Source organism: Schistocerca serialis, chromosome 8, assembly GCF_023864345.2.
Source record: "Schistocerca serialis cubense isolate TAMUIC-IGC-003099 chromosome 8, iqSchSeri2.2, whole genome shotgun sequence".
Lineage (NCBI taxonomy): Eukaryota > Metazoa > Arthropoda > Insecta > Orthoptera > Acrididae > Schistocerca > Schistocerca serialis.
This window is the reverse complement of record NC_064645.1, coordinates 498,159,582-498,179,579: the sequence shown is the minus strand read 5'-3', so window position 1 is coordinate 498,179,579 and position 19,998 is coordinate 498,159,582.

The following is a 19,998-nucleotide window of genomic DNA, read 5'->3' as shown; positions in this document are numbered from 1 at the left end:
ACAAGCTAAAATGCTGCTGTGTGCGTTTTGTTGCCTAACGGTTGATTCGCTGGGGTACGATGGTAAGTTTTTTTTCTCTTACTTGCAATGTCTTGTACGACAACTCATGTACAGCGGCAAATGCGACAACTAAGTACTCGCAACCCCCTCCCCCTCCCTTCACACACACACACACACACACACACACATACACGCGTGAACGCGCAACACATGTACGTGTATGCGTGCACGTACTTTAGTCTGTGCGATTTAATGTCAGTTGTGGTTATGGGCGTTTCATCTTCGCAGTGGATAATCTTCGCATAAATTTAAGAATATAAAAGCGTATTATTCTCTATTTTGTGAATCTTCCAGTTCAGATTAAGAAGACACAATCCTGAAAAAATTGACGTTATGTGGATAACTACTTTTCTGCTGTGAATAGTACTACCTAAAACTTGTTCATTAAGTTTATAATCGAGCGTCGCGTGTCGAGTCTGACATTTCTCAAGTAGCTTCAACTTCATGTAAAAATTTAATAGGGTCTGAATTGATTATACTATCATATGCACAGGTTGGCCTTCCACAAATGCCATTTGAAGAGTATATTTTTAGGTATTGTCCTTTCAGCATCCGGCACTTTACAATGGACGATTTAGTTGTTATGATAAAGTCTCTTATGCGTCTGTTCAAATGGTTCAAATGGCTCTGAGCACTATGGGACTTAAATTCTGAGGTCATCAGTCACCTAGAACTTAGAACTACTTAAACCTAACTAACCTAAGGACATCACACACACACATGCCCGAGGCAGGATTCGAACCTGCGACCGTAGCGGTCGCGCGGTTCCAGACTGTAGCGCCTAGAACCGCTCGCCCACTACGGCCGGCATGCGTCTGTAAATAGCCCGTAAAGTTTGCCTTCTCTAAATAAACTGTTGATTCAGGAACGAATGAAGAGAGAGATCCGTAAATAGTTGAATTATCTGTGCCACATTCTATTAATATGATGGTTAACCTGGGTACTCGCGGGCGATATAAAGTGCATATTGCTAATTGCATATCTCATGAATACTATCCAGCAATATTTATGGTAACACGACATGCCGCGATATTTTCGGTAAAATTTATGGATACTATTTCGGTGTAATAGTTGCTGTAAAAATTCTACGGGTCACAAGTGTTTACGCGGGCCATAATAGCGACATAAAAATAGACGAAAGCGGACTAGCGAGTAGGTGCAGCTCTCTTGCTTGAAGAAACCGCGACAAGAAATAAAAGAAGATAAATGCGGTTTTATGGACGCTCTCGTCCTAAAAGCAACCGAAATGCTTCAAAATATTTAAGTTTTAACAAAAGTTCTTAGACTTTACTAATGCTTCATCGGTTGTGATGGTATGCTCATCCGCAACGGCCTTCCAATTGCCCCATTTACGATTATAGTATCTGCACAAATGTCATTCCACGTCCCATAAGTCAGGTGGTAAATGTATCGCATTAATGACATTCGCTGTTTTATTATTTATTCGCTTATCCAAACCTCTAGCGATCAATAACACTTATCAACAAACAGTACGAACGATCAGTCAGTTGCGTAGATCCGACTTACGTGCGTAACGACTATTGAAGGAAAATAATCTCTCTACCTTCCAGATGGGCACAAACAACAGGTTCTCGGTACAGCGCTACCGGGAAAGGCTTGGGGATGTGAGTACAAGGGTGGGAGGGAAGCACAGTTAGACATTTACGTGGTACAGACACCTACAAATGGTATAACGAAAGTAGGACTCCTAATGAATAGGAACACAGAGTAGATAGTGCGTTACTGTGAAGGGTTTAGTTATAGGGCTATTCTCATCAAATTCGACAACAAAGAAACGCCGACAACAATAGTGGTAGGGTTCTTGCGCTTAACTTAGATTCCACTTAGCAACTAATAAACACACGAATCTCTCCGTTGCCAAATTTACCTTTATTGTAATTTTAATCAACGTGGAAGCCATAAAAGCACCAAACATGAGGGCAAAATGTACACATCTAAAGGTTACTTAAAAAAGGAATAAAATCAAATTTGTTTCCACAAAAGGAGAATACAACGTCCCAATTCGGACCTCGCTAACACTTACATTTTACTGACATTAAATATAACAAGATAAATAATCATACACGTGACGAGAACAAACGAATAACACTACCAATCTTACAGATGAGAATACGACTATATCCACGAAGGTTCGCCTCCTGGCAAGGGAGATAATTAACTTCAACATATAAGGTGATTACAGTAAGCCCTAATTCCACTCGACAGACGTAGTAACGATATAAGCGAGACAAATGTACTGAAGGAGGATAGCCGGATGTGCCGTAGTAAAAAGGGGCACTATCAACCCTGTCAGGACGCGGCCCCCGTGAACACGTCAGTTTCAGCCACCTGCAACATACACAGAGTCATTTGTAGCTTCTTAAAAACAATTAACATGAAAAGGCACAACGCGTAACACACTAATAAAATACAAACGACTACGTCACAGAACTAGCTCCTCTTTAGACAAAGCAAACAGCAGAACATTAATAACACGTAAAATACTTCTAACCTATAACAAACTAAGGTACCACATAATAGAATATCGCCTTGAGCTCACATAATACTCAGTTTGACTTGCCTGTTTATAGGTCTTACAACTCAACTTAAGTGTCAGCTTAAGCAAACCAGCGAAGACAGAACTCGAAATATGACAGGAATAATGATTGAATCCACTGACAATGCTAGGCTACCACACAGAGGAGACAATAGTAATTTACAGCGGCACACAACCGACCTTACATCTCCAATTTAGTATCATTAGAATAAACAATTTTGTGTATAATAGTTACTAACAGTACCATGACAACCTCCGAATAACAATTATTACCCAAGGTACGTGCTGGTATCGAAAGGCACCTTTAGTAACACAGAGTTCGAGTGTATTCACTTATTGGAAGGGTTTCAACTTTACATCCCTTTCCACATAGCTCTCTGTTTCCACACTTCTATAACTTCTGCAACTAAAGAAGGGCATATAAATGCACATATAACTGACACAGATTTAAGCAGAATAGAACAGTACCTTAGTATGGCGCAAATGGCTTTATTTGCTATACACGTGGGATATCTACACCATTCAGTAATTCCAAAATATATTCAACAAGGCGTGAGAGCAAGACGTCGTCGTGGTATCAGCTATTTACTTCACATAATTTCCTGCACAGACACAAAGCAGACGAAGCGTTTTCACACGCAACTGCGGCGAGCATCACATATTGCCTCCGTCACGCCATCTCAATTTCAATGGCCAGTAACAAGAACCTATACATACCCTCGCAGCAGAAAAGCCCCAAAACACAACAGTGCACCACCGCGATACCAAACCCGAGGTCCCATCAAGTCACTGGCGGGATCTCTCGCTGACCCTGCCCATAGCGTACAGGTGTCTTACCACAGGCCTCACAGTAAACGTCAACAAGCCACCTCCGACCCTAGAATATCCACTCCGCTGTCTCTTTCCCTCCCGTTAACCACCCGACCACCGGCCTGAATCGCGGAAGGCGAAAATGGTGACCCTATAATCGATGGCAGCGATGCCATTCTAAGTGCGAGAACACTAGCGCCAGCCGCGCCACGGCTCCAATAGTTTAGGTTTACATGTCGACGTTGCAAGCAGAAGACGAAGAGACAGAAAAAGTACATCAAGATAACGAACGGGTAATTCAGTACGGAAAGGGAGACGAAAAGCTAATAATCATGGGGGATTGGAATGTGGTTGTAGGGGAAACAATATACGGTAGTTACAGGAGAATACGGGCTGGTAGTAGGAATGAGAGAATAGAAAGACTAATTGAATTATGCAATAAATTTCAGTAAGTAGTAGCAAATGCAATGCTCAAAAATCAGACGAAGAGGAGATACGAGATGATTGCAGTTGGATCAAGGGAAAGTAGGACAAAATTAGGTACCTTATCTTCTAATTCATTTAAATTATTTTCAGTGACCAATAAGTTTACAAATTGTGGTTATTCAGATCTCACACATTTTCGACAAAATGATATTAGTCTGGTTAGCTTAAAATAAACCATCCCAGCATAAAAAATAATAACCTCTCTAGGTGTAAAATACCCGGGTTTGCTCCAGCCATGGAGTGCAATGACATACATATTTAAATGAATTGAAAAAAAAACCATTAAATCAAGAAAAAAGTTTTATTCTGCTGAAAAAAAATACAAAAATATTTAGAAATTCTTAAAATACTACCTAGGGATACTATAAAACTATTTCAAGTACCAAAACTGATTTTTGACGAAGAAGTTCAAATTTTCAAAATATTATAGTAATAAAGGCAAAACTCCCAACAACTAGTCTTATAAAAAATCAAAAACTAATGTTCTTAAGAACAGAAAACGCAGACGAAGTTCTTGTCTTTTCCTCAGCATTGAAACAGTGTTCGAGAGCCCAGCCACGACAGGATGGGCACTGTACACATTTTCCTTCAGCTTCCAAATAATTTTTGTATTGAGATAGGGGCAGTACTACTGTTCTGCCCCGTTTCCTGTTGGTGATTTTCTGCCAAATCAACCTTTGGATGAGGCATTAGAAGCTCTGATGACACGGTGAATGACGATGGCGTACGACAATTTCCAGTAATCGCAGCCAGTCGTCTGACGTTATTTACGAAGTCCTAGGAACAGCTACCAATTCATCTTGTGGCTCTGGAATTTTCTTGTTGCAGAAGGTTAAGCGCATAGGAGCAAAATGGTTTGAGGGGCGTCATCTTGATTTACTTCAGCCACTGATAGTTTCTTCTATAGTACTTTACCTTGCGTTTCTATATTTCATGTGCAAGACAAAACAGACTTTCGGAAAAATATCATCCATCTATTTCCGAAGATAGCAACAGAAGATAAATGCGAGAGCTATCGCACAATCAGCTTAACAAGGCTGAAGTTCAAGCAAGAGACGTTCATAGCGTATGTCAACCTAGAAAAACGTTCGGTAATGTAAAATGGTGCAAGATGTTCGAAATTCTGAGAAAAATGGGAGTACATCACAGGAAATGACGGGTGATATACAATGTGTACAAGAACCAAGAGGTAGTAATGAGACGGAAGACAAAGAACGAAGTGCTCGGATTAAAAACAGGCTGAGACAGGGCTCTACTATCCAGTCTATAAGCAGAAGAAGCAATGACGAAAAAAATATAAAGTTTCTGGAGTGGAATTAAAATTCAGGGTGAAATGACATCAATGATAAAATTGGCTGATGGCATCCCTCTATCCTCAGTTGAGATGAAGACCTGTTAAATTCGATGAATGAGAAATGAGAATACCAGGAAACTTAGCACCAGAATTGGGATCATGAAGTAGATGAAGTTAAGGAATTCCGCTGCCTAGGCAGCAAGTTAACCCATGACGGACGGAGCAAGGAGGACATAAAAAGCAGAACGACACATGCAAAGAGGTCACTCCTGGCCAAAACGAGTCTACTAGAATCCACCATAGGCCTATGCTGAGAAAAGAAATTTCTGAGTATATACGTTCGGAGCCTGCGTTGTATGTTAGTGAATTATGGACTGTAGGAAAACCGGAGTGTAAGACAATCGAAGAACAGAATAATGATGAAAATTAGGTGCACTGATAAGTAACGAGGAGGTTCTCCTCGGGACCGACGAAGAAATGACCATACGGACAACACTGACAAGAAGAAGGTAAAGGTTGATAGTACATGCATTAAGACATCATAGAATAACTTCCACGGCACTAGAAGGAGCTGTGGAGGGTAAAACCTGTAGAGGAAGACAGTCGAATATATCCAATCCAGCAAATAACTGAGGACGTCGGGTCCAATGAGATAAAGAGGTTGCACAGGAGTGGAATTCGAACCCTTCAGAAAAGTGATGAAAAAAAAAGATGTTGCTGAAGTACTGACCTCCAAATCCTTGAACACGGTATACTCACCGGTAAAAGCTATTCTGACACTGTAGTCCTTCCCCATGTGTGTCTATGAAGGAGTTCATTCGGTCCTGACTTCATTTTTCTGGGTGACAGTGGGCGACCGCATCAAACAGATACTCTTGGAACGAGATTATATTCAGCGAATGGACTAGCCTGCCCGTTCGCCCGACATAACTCCCATCAAGCACGATTGGGATGCGTTGGGGAAACTGTCGGAGGATGCACCAACGACTATCTAGCCATTGTCAACGTCACTGGTGGAGGCACTGAACACCCTACTACAAGAACTCTTTCTAACATTGTGGCCAGCACGGGAGTACACTGCAAAGCATACAGTGCCCTCCGTAGTGATCAAACACCCAATTAAGAACTTTGTCGCATTTTTTTTTAATGTACAGGGGACCATCATAAACCGCGGTGACAGTGTAGCTACTGTCATTGAAGAAAAGTGTCATTTCTGCTCGTCTTATTGACTATTTCCTTCACTTAGGGTCTATAATGTACTGAATGAGTTCTTTCGATGTATGGTTCAAGTTTCATCGCGCTGTGTGACTTGGCTGTGGGACATCATGCGACAGTTACCTTCGTTCTTAAGTTTTGCATACCATTGTAAATAAATAATTTATGAAGTGAATCACAGTCGAAACGTAGTTGTACTTCGAAACTGCAAGTGATGAAACTTCCTTAGTTATTTTCCGATAGGCTATTAGAATTGCATCGCACTGGCACATGATTTACTTCTAAGAGCACATCTCATAAACCTGACACACGTCAATTAGGGAAATTTAACTCGTATCGCGCATTTACAGACATTTTCTACAGCACGTTGTTACTTAATAATAAGTCTGGCACGTGGAGCGCAAAACTCTAGCTCTGATGTAGAAATGTTCAAAAGGCAGATGCAGTACGAAACGCAAACTGCATTGAAATTGAAATATAACTTTGGGTAAAGACATACGTCGTTTCAAGTTCCATTCGAAACTATGCATTCCTTGGTATTCTAAACCAGCTGCATTTTGGACGTCTAATTTGTGAATTCATAACTAAAATATCTATTTTTCCTATCTATATTCTTTTGGAAATGTCTGTAATGATAATTTCAGCTCCTGTAACCACTTTTCTTTAACAGGTTTGTTTTATTTTGCAGGTAAGCAGCGTAAGAGTCGTTACACAATCTGTCTGGGAGTGCGTACTTACGTACATCGGGACAACCCGGTAAGCCATTTCTCTCTACTTTTATTTAATTTTGCTAAGATACAGTTTCCAGGGAGTAGGCAGAACCTATATACAGGCTCGCTTAAATATACTCTGGACATGATGCAATGTTCAAATCTGCATTATCCACACCAAGTCTATATTATGTATCCAAATAAGTCACGATTTAAATGTTGCTTTACGGAAAAAAACGACGACCAAGCGTGACGTATTATAGCATACTTATTTTATGGAATCAGATTTTGCGTTTATTTTTATTTTTATTTTTTTTTTTTTTTTTGCCATGTGATCTGAATTGGACCAGTAAAGCGAAACTTCCGTAGGTGTATTTTTGGACTACAATATAGGCACTAAATTCTGCAATAAAACTTTTATATCCAGTCTTTTAATTGGTCCTTTCAGGCTATTTATTTTAATATGTGAGAAACATCAAAAACAGTTGCTATAACCTCTCTTGTCCTATACTCTATGGTTGTAAACAAATTCGTGAGAGTTTCTAGTGATTTTTACGTTACTAGTTATCCTTGTAATGGCGAAACACTGTTACAAGATATTTAAAATCCCCGAAAACGTTCGCCTTTTTCTGCGCCATGGAGGTTTCTTGAAGGACTAGAGCGACTTTTTTTAGTGACGCTACTCATGGAAGAGTTTGTAACCTAAATGTACGCATAGCTTCTGTTTTTAATATTTTCAGTGTCAGCATGCATACCTAAAACGAAACCAAATATACCTCTCACTAGCTTACATCGGAAAATGTATCGCAAACACATTTCGTAAAACACCAGAAATTTTAAAGACTTCCCGAATAGTGATTTTATCCCTTCACGGGCAAATTATGAAACTAAATAATTTCTGGAATTAATCTTTTACTCTGCAGCTAAGTGTATAGTGTAATAAAAGATACTGTGTATCGAACATGTACCTGATGCTGAACTGCCGTGTTTTGCGGGTAATTGCATCCCTGATTGAACTGTTCGGATGTTTCTTGTGGCCCAACTCGTTGTGAAAGAGGTTCATGCAGACTGAGGCTTTAAGGCAGATTGCGAGACGTGCCTTAACAGCTCAGCTATCAAGGCTATTGCTAGCACAAGACAGTGATTCAAATACGAGTCTGAAATCCCCACACAGTTTTCAATAAAGTTTCATCTGTTCAAAGGTAGAATTCGCTAATTCTTGCCATCTCCCTCTCCCAACCTTCTCTTCTTAGCTATTAAATACACGTTTCCTCATCTTGAAACGCTTAGTAGTCTAAGTCCTCATCAAGTTCCAAATTGAGGCCTCGATCAAAGTAAGCGGTTGGCAAGCAGGGAAAGCAATACTGACAGTTGGTCGTGCTGCTGCAGCCATATTGTGCATGGTAATCAACAGCTGTACATTCCCATTCAGGTTACATAAACACAATCCCTGTTAACGTGTCCAGAAACAATTTTTCACTCTGCAGCAGAACATCAGCTGTTTTGCAACTTCCTGAACGACCAAAAGTGCCTGATCGAGAACTCAGAATCTTACAGGAAACACTCTTAACCACCCACATTGAAGAATCTTTGTGAAGTTTGGGAAATAGGACAGAGGCAATGACAAAAGAGAAACTTTCATAGCTGTTTCAGATTCACGTCTGGGTAGCTCAGTCAATAAAAGCATACCGCAAAAGACGAGGGTCTGGGTTCAAAATAGTTTCAATCTGCCATTTAGTCTCAGTACTGGGATTTCTTTGCAGGGCAACAGCAGCAGTCTTGTCACTTATCTCTGTTGGATGTAATAATGTATATTGTACTGCTAATTGTTTGTGTAAGAATGAATGCAGCCTGTGTTTGAAATATAGCTTACAGGCTACAACCAAATTTGACACATAAACAGTGAACCTCTCAAGTATCAGCCCTGTGAGATTTATAATTGCCTAGCTCCAATAGGAATGGAAATACGAGCAAAAGCCAATTTTTTTTTTCCTGCAGTGTAAGCTGCCCTAGAGAACTGGTGTGTTTTGTGGGAATAGTATCAGCCCACCTTATTGCAGGGCAGCCAACACATGAAGAGCAAGAAATGGTTTTGCTGCCCCCAGTGTGTAGACTGCCATGCACAACACTCATACTGCATTGGAGTGCTATCGGCCAGCTTTATCGACCTGCCTACACATTGGGGGCAAAACCTGTTTTTCAGCCACTGAGGTGTAGATTCCCCAGCACGATAGACTTGCTGCGGGAATAGTATTGGCCTTCTTTCCTTACCTGTACTGCATGGGCTACATGTTAGGATGAGCATGCTTTGGGGTAGGTTGAGACGGGTAGAGGAGGAGATTGACAGAGGGGTACAAGAGTGTGTGGATGGAGTGAGATCAGGGCAGGAGGGGATTTACAGGGAGAGAGAAGGAGGACATGTACCGGGAAAGAGGAGATGGATAGGAAAACGAAGGCTGGAGGAGATGAATGGGGTGAGGTAGAGATGAGGAAGTGGATAGGGAGAGGGGAGACAGAAGCAGATATGTAGGGAGATGGAGACAGGAGGAGATAGACAGAGAGAGGGAGAGAAGGAGTTGAAGAGGGAGAGAGAGAGAAAAAACAGAATGGGGAGGACGATATGAACTGATAGAGGTTGGAAGATGAGATAGACAAAGAGATAGAGAGAAGAAGGGGTGGACACAGCAGAGGGGCAGGAGGAAATGAGGGCAATATACGGTGCGATCAGTTTCGGCACTATATGAGTGTCATCTGCAGGATCCTCTGAGTGGCTGTTGCCATGGTAGCACCCATGTAAATAGATACAGAGCTGCTCTAAATGATTATCAGGGTATAGTGATTTTCTTGGTGGTTGCAACGATGGATAGATAAGTCTTTTCCTGCATCACATGTAGATGGTAACTGAGCTACAGTCATATGGCAGTTACAGTGGTTACTACAAAATGACGACCTGCTGTAAATAGCAAGTGTTTTGCGCTCTTGAATCGTCAGTTGTTACCATAGTCCAGCTCCGATTTTGAACGAAATACTGTAAGCACCATCCTCTGACAACTAAGTTCACAGATGGCCAGGTAAATTCGTTGACACAGGTAGTTTACGCAACAGGCGAAGCAGGTCGCAATTCTGTACCATTCTGTTCACGATTCTTCTTCAGACTCCCCCAAAAATAAAGGGGGCTGTTTGTGTTACCGATTCATCATGGATTTACAGTTCATTTGCCTGTTACCGGGCGTGCTGGTAGTGAGACAGAGAGGTTTTCGAAGGGCTTTGGAGGAGATTACCAGTTCTGACATTTGCCTTAAGACAGTGGGGAACCTCCCGGAAACCTTGATAAGAACCTGGGACGGGAACTACACTGCCTGACAACGAAAGTGAAGCACCCACAAGAGGAGGATGAAACAAAATGAAGCTTCAGATGTTGACAAAACTGAGTCAAATTTACAAATAATTTGGCAAAATGAGCCCAGTTATCTTTAAGACGCCGCGCCCCTCTGGCCTGGTTGCAAACACAGATTTGGATGGGAAGGGTATCGTAAATCCGTTGTATCCTCTCCTGGGGAAAGCCAGCCCACAACTGTTTCAACTGGTTCTGGGATGGAGATGACTTCCCAGCTGGTCCCACACATGTTGTACTGGGGACAATTATGGGGACGCGTGTCCTGAGTGGATGGCCACTATCCTGTTGAAAAACGTCACCACGACCCATGAGGACGCAAGATGTCCAAGGCGTACCATTGTGACATTAGAATACCTTCAGTAATTACCAACTACGACGAGGTCATATCTGATGCCTCGTCACATCATCACAGCAGAAGTAACGTCACTGTGTCTCTCCAAAACATTGGAAGTATGAGACATCTCCCCACGTCACCACCACACTCGCCAACGATGGTCACCCAGCATAGGGCAGAGCTGAACCCAGTATGGCGCCATTCGATACAAGTCCTTGCTTCCCTATGGCGACACTACTCCAGTGGCAACAGTTTTTGTGGTTGTGTTAATGGGAGCCTATATATGCGACAGTAATTACTTAGCCCAGCTACTGCTGGTCTCCAACCAGTGGCGTGGTACGACAGAATGTTGCAGGGAGTCCAACGGCAGGTGCAGATGTGAAGGGGTTCAATGTGTGGCGATCGCTCTTGTGGTGATCAGATGTCGTCGATGGGAACTTTGACAACACCTATGCGTGTCCTCACGATCCCATGCAACCCAATATCAGGCTACTGTCATATCCGAATGCCTCAAAGTTTGGATATTGCCACGACCCGATCAGCTGGCAAATGGAGACCCACATTCAACACCCTTTCGAATTCTGTCCACTGCTCCTGTTTCGGGTTCCTTAGGTGAGATGAACGTTCAAAGCTGCAAATCGTTATGCAGCCTGACACAAGTGTATATTTTCTAAACTAAAAGAATGTCAACATGTCTCTGAATTGAGTCAATGCCTTCCTTTAGTCGAAATGACTCGCCAGAAAACCCATCTTTTATATTTTCATGGCGGTCCCGTCCCGTCGCTCTGTTTACACCACCTCAGTCATCGCTTAGCATTGACTACAGAAATGTGTGAGTTAAGAGGAGCTGTTAAACCACTGCACATTATTCTTTTTAAAGCCCTACGCACACTGCGGCACTCGTGGCACTTTGGAACTCACGATTGATTCCGTCCCCTGACGCCATGCGATACTTTTACAACCACCCTCCGCAATGCTCTATTGTGGCAGTCCGTACTTGCTGTCTGATTCATCTTCGTTTTGCTGTAGTTGTTCTTTCGTATTTCCACTTCACAGTCACCAATAGTCGACTTGGACAGCTTTGGAACGGTTGGAATGTCCCTGATTGATTTGTTACTGAACTGACGTCCAGTGACTATACCGACATTCGAAGTCATTGAGTTCTCCTGACAGATTATTTCCGCTGGTACTGATCTGTACAGACGATGAAACATGAAATCTGATTTCGCAGGACAGAGCGGATCAGATTGTGGAAAGGGGCCCAAATAGGTTGCTGTTAGTTGCACAGACATACAAACTTTATTTTGCTAAAACACTTAAGCACACATGCCCTTAAAAGAATTCAGAAACAATACGGCTGAAGGCCAGTACAAAAGTTGTTAAAATTGCCTTAAGGCATACACACGGCTGAAGGCCTTAGTTACAAAATAGAAGAACTGAGGGCTTAAGGCCTGGATAACAAGAATTTCAGTAAGAAAATTTATAATGGTTTTAAACAAATGACCTTTCAAATTTTAATTTAAGATAGCTGAAGGTCTTATCTTAAAATATTTCACATAAAGTTCGGCTGAAGGCCATATACTGAACATAGAACAACTCAGGGCTTAAGGCCTGGACAACAAAATTAAGATAGAAAGGAAAATTCTCAAATTTTCAAATGATTTTTCAAATTTTAACTTAAAACGGCCGAAGGCCGTTTCCTAAAATATTTCACGTAGTTCAGCTGAAGGCCACATAGTGAACATTAAAACAAACTAAATTAATACATGGCTGAAGGCCTCGCACAGTACATGAGACTAAAAGAAAATCACAGTCCAAAACAACAGAACAGTGGTGTTCAGATGTGTTCCAAATGTCGGCCTGGGGAGGAAACTCTAACATAAGTTTAGGTCAGACAGGCAGCCAAGCATAATACTAAATAACCGGATGGCAACACGAGCTAGGGACGGCTGAGGAACCAACCAACAACCTAACCAATTCCCTTCCACCCGAACAACGGCACGTCAACCGAAATTATCAGCGAGGACGAAGATACCAGCAGCACTACGTCTTGACAAGTGGCGTCTAAATACCCAAAAAAAAAAAAAAAAAAAAAAAAGGAGAGAGAGAGAGAGAGAGAAATGAACAACACCAAGGCTCTTGAACCGCATGCCGTGCCAGGCAGCATCAACATGGCGACATGGCGAGGAAAACACACTGCCGGAAAACTACGCTAATGACCAGGGCAGGTAACCGGAACATTAATGCCCACAAGGCAGAAGATACTGCTGGTGCACTTCACTAATAAGTTACAATCAATTCAATAGTTAAACACCATACAGGAAGACGGCTGCAAAATTTAGCCGACTCCAGCACACCATACGTTGCTGCTTGTGGGAATGGCCCAGGAAGCAAGAACCAGTAATGAACGAAGAGATCTCACAGCAGTCGCGGTTTCATAACAGGTTAACTGATTACTCAAGTCCAGTATCCAGATTCGGTGGGTGACGAACTTTACAGCTCTCGCAGATAGTGCCTCACAAATACGACCACGTGTGCATGCCACCAGCGGCCCCGGCCTGACCTCGCGCCACGGAGACTTCCTCGCTGCTCTGTCGCAACCGTCTGACTGCCTCGCACACACCGCCACACGGAAATATAGCGGTCACACCAAAGATGGTCCAGCAGTACTAGTATCGATAAGTGCTGCTGCTGCCACTGATGGAGGCAAGTCAGCAACTCGTTATGGTAGTAACTCAGGGAACAATAAGATGCCACTCGATTGTGAGAAAATGCCAAAGAAGAAACGGCATCAACGCGAGCCGGCAACAGCTCACAACATTCACCACGTCCTTGGGATACCTTGTAGCATTGTGTCGGGTATTCTTTTGCCCAGCACAGTGCAGCTACTCGACATGGCATGGACTCAATAAGTCATTCGAAGTCTCCTGTTATTTGTGTAGGAGACTTCGAACTATGCTGCCTCTGTAGGCGTCCATAATTGCGACAGTGTTACTGGTGAAGAATTTTGTGCGCGAACTCACCTCTCAATTATGTCCCATAAATGTTCGATGGAACTAATGTCGGGTGATCTGGATGGGCAAATCATTCACTCAAATTGTTCAGAATGTTCTTCAAAACAATCAAGAACAGCTGAGGCTCTGTGACATGGCGCATTGTCACCCATAAAAATTCCATCGTAATTTGGGAACATGAAATCGATGAACGACTGCAAATGGTCTCCTGGTAGCTGAGCACAATCATTTCCAATGAATAATCGGTTCATTTGGACCATTCAATGTAAACACAGACCACACCATGCAGGAGTCACAACCAGCTATTACAGTGATTTGTTGGCATATTTTGCTTATTTTCACTCCATTATGTCATATGGTATATTTTGGGGTAACTCCATAAAGCGAGAATTTTATAGTACAGAAGCGTAATGAGTAATATGTAGTGTAAATCCAAGAACATCATGTCGAAACCTATTCAAAGAATTGGGTATCCTAACCACAGCTTCTCAGTATATTTATTCCTTAATGAAGTTTGTTGTAAATAATATATCTTTTCCAAACAACTGCTTAGTACGCAGTATCAATACTAGGAATAAGAACAATATAGATAAAGATTTAAAATCACTTACTCTTGCCCAGAAAGGAGTCCAGTATTCAGTGACGCTTATTTTCAATAAGTTACCAGCAACCATTAAGAGCTTAGTTTCAGATAAGGCACAATTTAAACATAATTTAAAAGAATTTTTGGTGTCCAATTCCTTCTATTCCATCCATGAATTTTTCAATAACTGCAGTAGACCATTTTAATGAAAATTCATTATACTTTAATTTTTGACAATACTTGGTTGTAATAGCCAAGTATTTAGCTACTGTGTGAATGATGGATTTAATGAAAGCAGATGCAAGTATTAAACCTGTAAATTTAAGAAGTTTAATTTTTATTCATGTACATAATTTTACTGTTTATTGACTGAGGATCATTAAAATTAATGAAACTCAAGTTTTTCGAATGACATTTTTGTAGTGTGTTTGTCTGACATGTTCCGCACCCAGGAGGTTCCCCTCTTTTGTGGGTCTATGGAACGAATAATCAATCTAATCTAATCTTGTTGACAACTTGGGTCAATAGCTACGTGGAGTCCGCACCGCACTCGAAACCTAACCGAAATCGCGGCTATTCTCACCAGACCACTTTTTTTCCACTCATCTAGGGTCCAACCGATATGGGCTCGAGCCCAGATCAGAAAAGGCACTGGCGTCGGACATCTGCTGCCATAGCCCATTAACACCAAATTTCGTCACGCTGTCCTAAAGGATACGTTCGTTGTACGTCCCACATAGATTCCTGAGGTTGTTTCATTCAAAGTTGTTTGTGTGTCAGCACTGACTACTCTACACAAAAACCGTTGCTCCCGGTCCCTAAGTGATGGTTGTCAGCCACTGCGTTATCGATGGTGAGAGATAATCACTGAAATTGGATATTCTCGGCATACTCTTGACACTGTGGATATCGGAATATTGACTTCCCTAACGATTTCCGAAACGTAATGTCCCATCTGTCTAGCTCCAACTACCATTCCACATTAAGAGTCTGCTAATTCCCGTCATGTGGTCATAATGACGTCGGACACATCTCCACATGAATCACTTGAGTACAAATGACATCTCCACTTATGCACTGCCCTTTTAAACCTTGTGTACGACAGACTACCGCCATCTGTATATGTGCACACCGCTGCTTCATGCCTTTTGTCACCTCAGTATTTACTGAGGGGTCCGCTTTTCGCAGCATCTAACAGTTAATTACGCTAAATACACTGAAGAGCCAAAGAAACTGGTTCACCTGCCTAATACCATGTAGGTTCCCCGTGAGCACGCAGAAGTCCCGCTACACGACGCGGCATGGACTCGACTAATGTCTGAAGTAATGCTGGAGGGAACTGAGACCATGAATACTGCAGGGCCGTCCATAAATACTTAACAGCACGAGAGGCTGGTGATCTATTCTGAACAGCACGTTGCAAAGCATCCCAGATATGTTCAATAACGTTCGTGTCTGGGGAGTTCGGTGGCCAGCGGAAGTGTTTAAACTCAGAAGAGTGATCCCGGAGCCACTCTTTAGCAGTTCTGGACGTTTGGGGTGTTGCATTGTCCTGCTGGAATTGCCCAAGTCCGTCGTAATGCACACTGGACATGAATGCATGCAAATGATCAGACAGGATGCTTACGTGTCACCTGCCAGAGTCGTATCTAGACGTATCAGAGGTCCCATATCACTCCAACTGCACACGCCCCACACCATTACAGAGCCTCCATCAGCTTGAACACTCCCCTGCTGATCTGCAGGGTCAATGGATTTATGAGGTTGTCTCCGTATCCGTGCACGTCCATCCGCGTTATAAAATTCGAAACGAGTCTCCTCCGACCAGGCAACATGTTTCCAGTCATCAACAGTCCAATGCCGACGTTGACGGGCCCAGGCGAGGCGTAAAACTTTGTGTCGTGCTGTCATCAAGGGTACACGAGTGGGCTTTCGGCTCCGAAAGCCAATATCGATGATGTTTCGTTGAACGGTTCTCACGCTGACTCTTGTTGGCCCAGCAGTTTGCGGAAGCGTTACACTTCTGCCACGTTAAGCGATTCTCTTCAGTCGTCGTTGGTCCCACTCTTGCAGTATCTTCCTCCGGCCGCAGCGACGTCGGAGATTTGATATTTTACCGGATACCTGATATTCACTGTTAACTCGTGAAATGATCGTACGGGAAAATCCCCACTTCATCGCTACCTCGTGCGCCGACTTCAACACCACGTTCAAACGCACTTAAACCTTGATCACCAGCCATCGTAGCAGCAGTAACCAATGTAACAACTGCGCAGGACACTTGTCTTATGCAGGGTGTTACAAAAAGGTACGGCCAAACTTTCAGGAAACATTCCTCACATACAAATAAAGAAAAGATGTTATGTGGACATGTGTCCGGAAACGCTTAATTTCCATGTTAGAGCTCATTTTAGTTTCTTCCACCTACGCTCAATGGAGCACGTTATCATGATTTCATACGGGATAGTTTACCTGTGCTTGTAGAACATGTGCCTTTACAAGTACGACACAACATGTGGTTCATGCACGATGGAGTTCCAGCACATTTCAGTCGAAGTGTTCGTACGCTTCTCAACAACAGATTCGGTGACCGATGGATTGGTAGAGGCGGACCAATTCCATGGCCTCCACGCTCTCCTGTCCTCAACCCTCTTGACTTTCATTTATGGGGGCATTTGAAAGCTCTTGTCTACGCAACCCCGGTACCAAATGTAGAGACTCTTCGTGCTCGTATTGTGGACATCTGTGATACAATTCCCCATTCTCCAGAGCTAAGTCAGCGCATCACGGATTCCATACGACGGAGGGTGGATGCATGTATCCTCGCTAACGGAGGACATTTTGAACATTTCCTGTAACACAGTGTTTGAAGTCACGCTGGTACGTTCTGTTGCTGTGTGTTTCCATTCCATGATTAATGTGATTTGAAGAGAAGTAATAAAATGAGCTCTAACATGGAAAGTAAGCGTTCCCGGACACATGTTCACATAATATATTTTCTTTCTTTGTGTGTGAGGAATGTGCATGGGGGCTTATTTATATATATATATAGTGAATGCAAATACTTTTTAATTTTCGTCGCTGTCTGTCCGATTACGAAGTCTCGTAACCGGTTGGCCCTGACCAGGTATTTGTACGCAATCTGACTGCATAGAACAACAACAAGGAATGAAAGGAAATTTCCGTTAACACAATTAATTAATTAAGTCCCCAGCAACTATAAAACCTACGAAACCAAAGCACAAGTGTACCTTTTCTGTGTGTGGAAGTGTGATTCAACGTACACATCTGGCACAGTTCTTCCTCAATACGACAAGCCATTTACCATGAAGAAATTAAAAAAATAAACATAAATACTATAATTGCACATCGAAACCAGAAATACAGTCTAATACAACAACACGAGCCAAATGCTTTGTTGACTGAACCTGTGACCAAGGGGCATTATTGTTTAACACATTTGAAATAAAAAAAATAAGAAAATTTCTTTTACCTTTATATATCTTGACGAAAAGTACTCTGATCATTACAATATCTCCATTCGAACAGCATCTGGTGTCTAGCCCATCAAAACATCTGCACACAACATGGCCTCAAATATTACAGGTATCAACATCCTCTCTCCAAAGCACTAACTACCACCACATCTCAACAACGACCGACTACTGCTACTTCTCAACAAGCACTGCCTGTGGAGGCGGCGGAATAATACTCTCTGGCGCAATCTCTGGCGCTGTGGCTCAGTGTAGCCACCTTTCAAATGTTTCCTGAAAGTTTGGCCGTACCTTTTTGTAACACCCTGTATAGGCGTTGCTGACCGCAGGGCAGTATTCTGCGTGATTGCATATCTCCGTATATGAATACGCATGGCTATACCACTTCCTTTGGCGCTTCAGTTTATAAGAGTGTCCAAATACTTTTGATCAGATAGTGAATTATTTTTATTCCTACATAAATCTCATTGCGTATTATGATTTAAAAAAATACAATCAGTTAGAGTTACTTTGTAACTTTCAGTCAGGTCAAGGTGGGTGTTGTCCATGCTCTTATGCTGTCGTTAGTCTGGTGACAGCCTCTTCTCTGGTCAGATGTTAGGCGCCGCAGTTAAAAGGCCGAGACGCTCCACTGTGATGGTCTCTGGAGACGTCGTCCAGCTGGCGTAAGTAAGCGTGCGGCCAGAGAGGCACGTAGCTAGGGAACCTGTTAGGCGCCAAGCGCCGCGTCTAATGAGGACCAACCGCCGCCGCCCGACGCCGGCTCCGCTCCGCGGCCAGCACTGCCCCTCTTGTGCCGTGAAATTGTCTCACTATCTGGCGACGCCGTGTAATTTCGGCTTCTAAATTAGTGGCACGTCGTCCAGAAAAGCCTCATTAACGCCTGTGTCCGGCCTACCAACTTATGTCATTTCCCAGCTCAATGTTCCGAAAAGTCGAAGTAAACGAGAGCGACACGGATCGTAATTACTGTGTAAATAACATCCTTCGATTTATAGCAGGCGCCCTGTGTTTCAAAGGATCTGTCTTGAGCGAACACATTCCTTCTTTTCTTCCTTTCACACACACACACATACACACACGTAGCAGTGAGATTTCAGTATGAATAGTGGGTTCCCCGAATAACACGTAAAATGTTACATGAGAATATGCATGGTTTTGGGAATGTGGTCACTAAATTCGAAACATTTAAGCCAAACAAATACAAGTACCTTATTATCACATGGATGTAGCTGTCATCTGCGTCACAGCTGAAATTTCAGTTCAGTATCTCATCTGCAAGCCATACGGATTTCTCTACAGCACATTGCTTTATATGTATTGTGTTGGGGTATTTTTTTGCATTCTTCATGTAATTATGGGTTTATTAATATATATGTTACTGCCACTAACAACAGTAATACACACATAAAAAAAAAGTTATACATCACCTCGGTTCCGAGAGTTCCGGAACCTGTACAGAGAATTGGAATAGATATCAACATAAACATCATTTCCGCCCTTTTTAGCGCTCATGAAAACCACACATTGCATGTTGTACCACCATGCAGCAAAACCTTCAGAAGTGGTTGTCCGGATTGCTGTATACACCAGTACCTCTAATACCCATTAGCACGTCCTCTTGCATGCTTGAATGCCTGTATATTTGTCGTGGCACTGTTGGTCCAGATTGTCCTGAAACGTCCCAATTTATGAATAATTGCGCTGATAAACCCCTTATGTTATTTGATTTTCAAACAGCTGAGCAGAACTGAACGTACTCAAACATTTCGCTCTTTACTTATTCTGATCAACATTAAACTGACAAACAATATTTTTAGCGCAACGCAATCTGACTTTCAATAATCTCTACAAAAGAATGGCCCTGGGTAACAATAACCTACACCTTTCATGAATCACTTACCTCACAAAAACCTTCGTTACTCGAACTACTGCAATACAGCGAGCGCCAATACTGCCAGCTAAATAAAAGATTCTAACTACTGAAGGCACTAACTACTGATAGGCATACTTAGCAAATGAAAGACTTTGATAGAGAACAAAC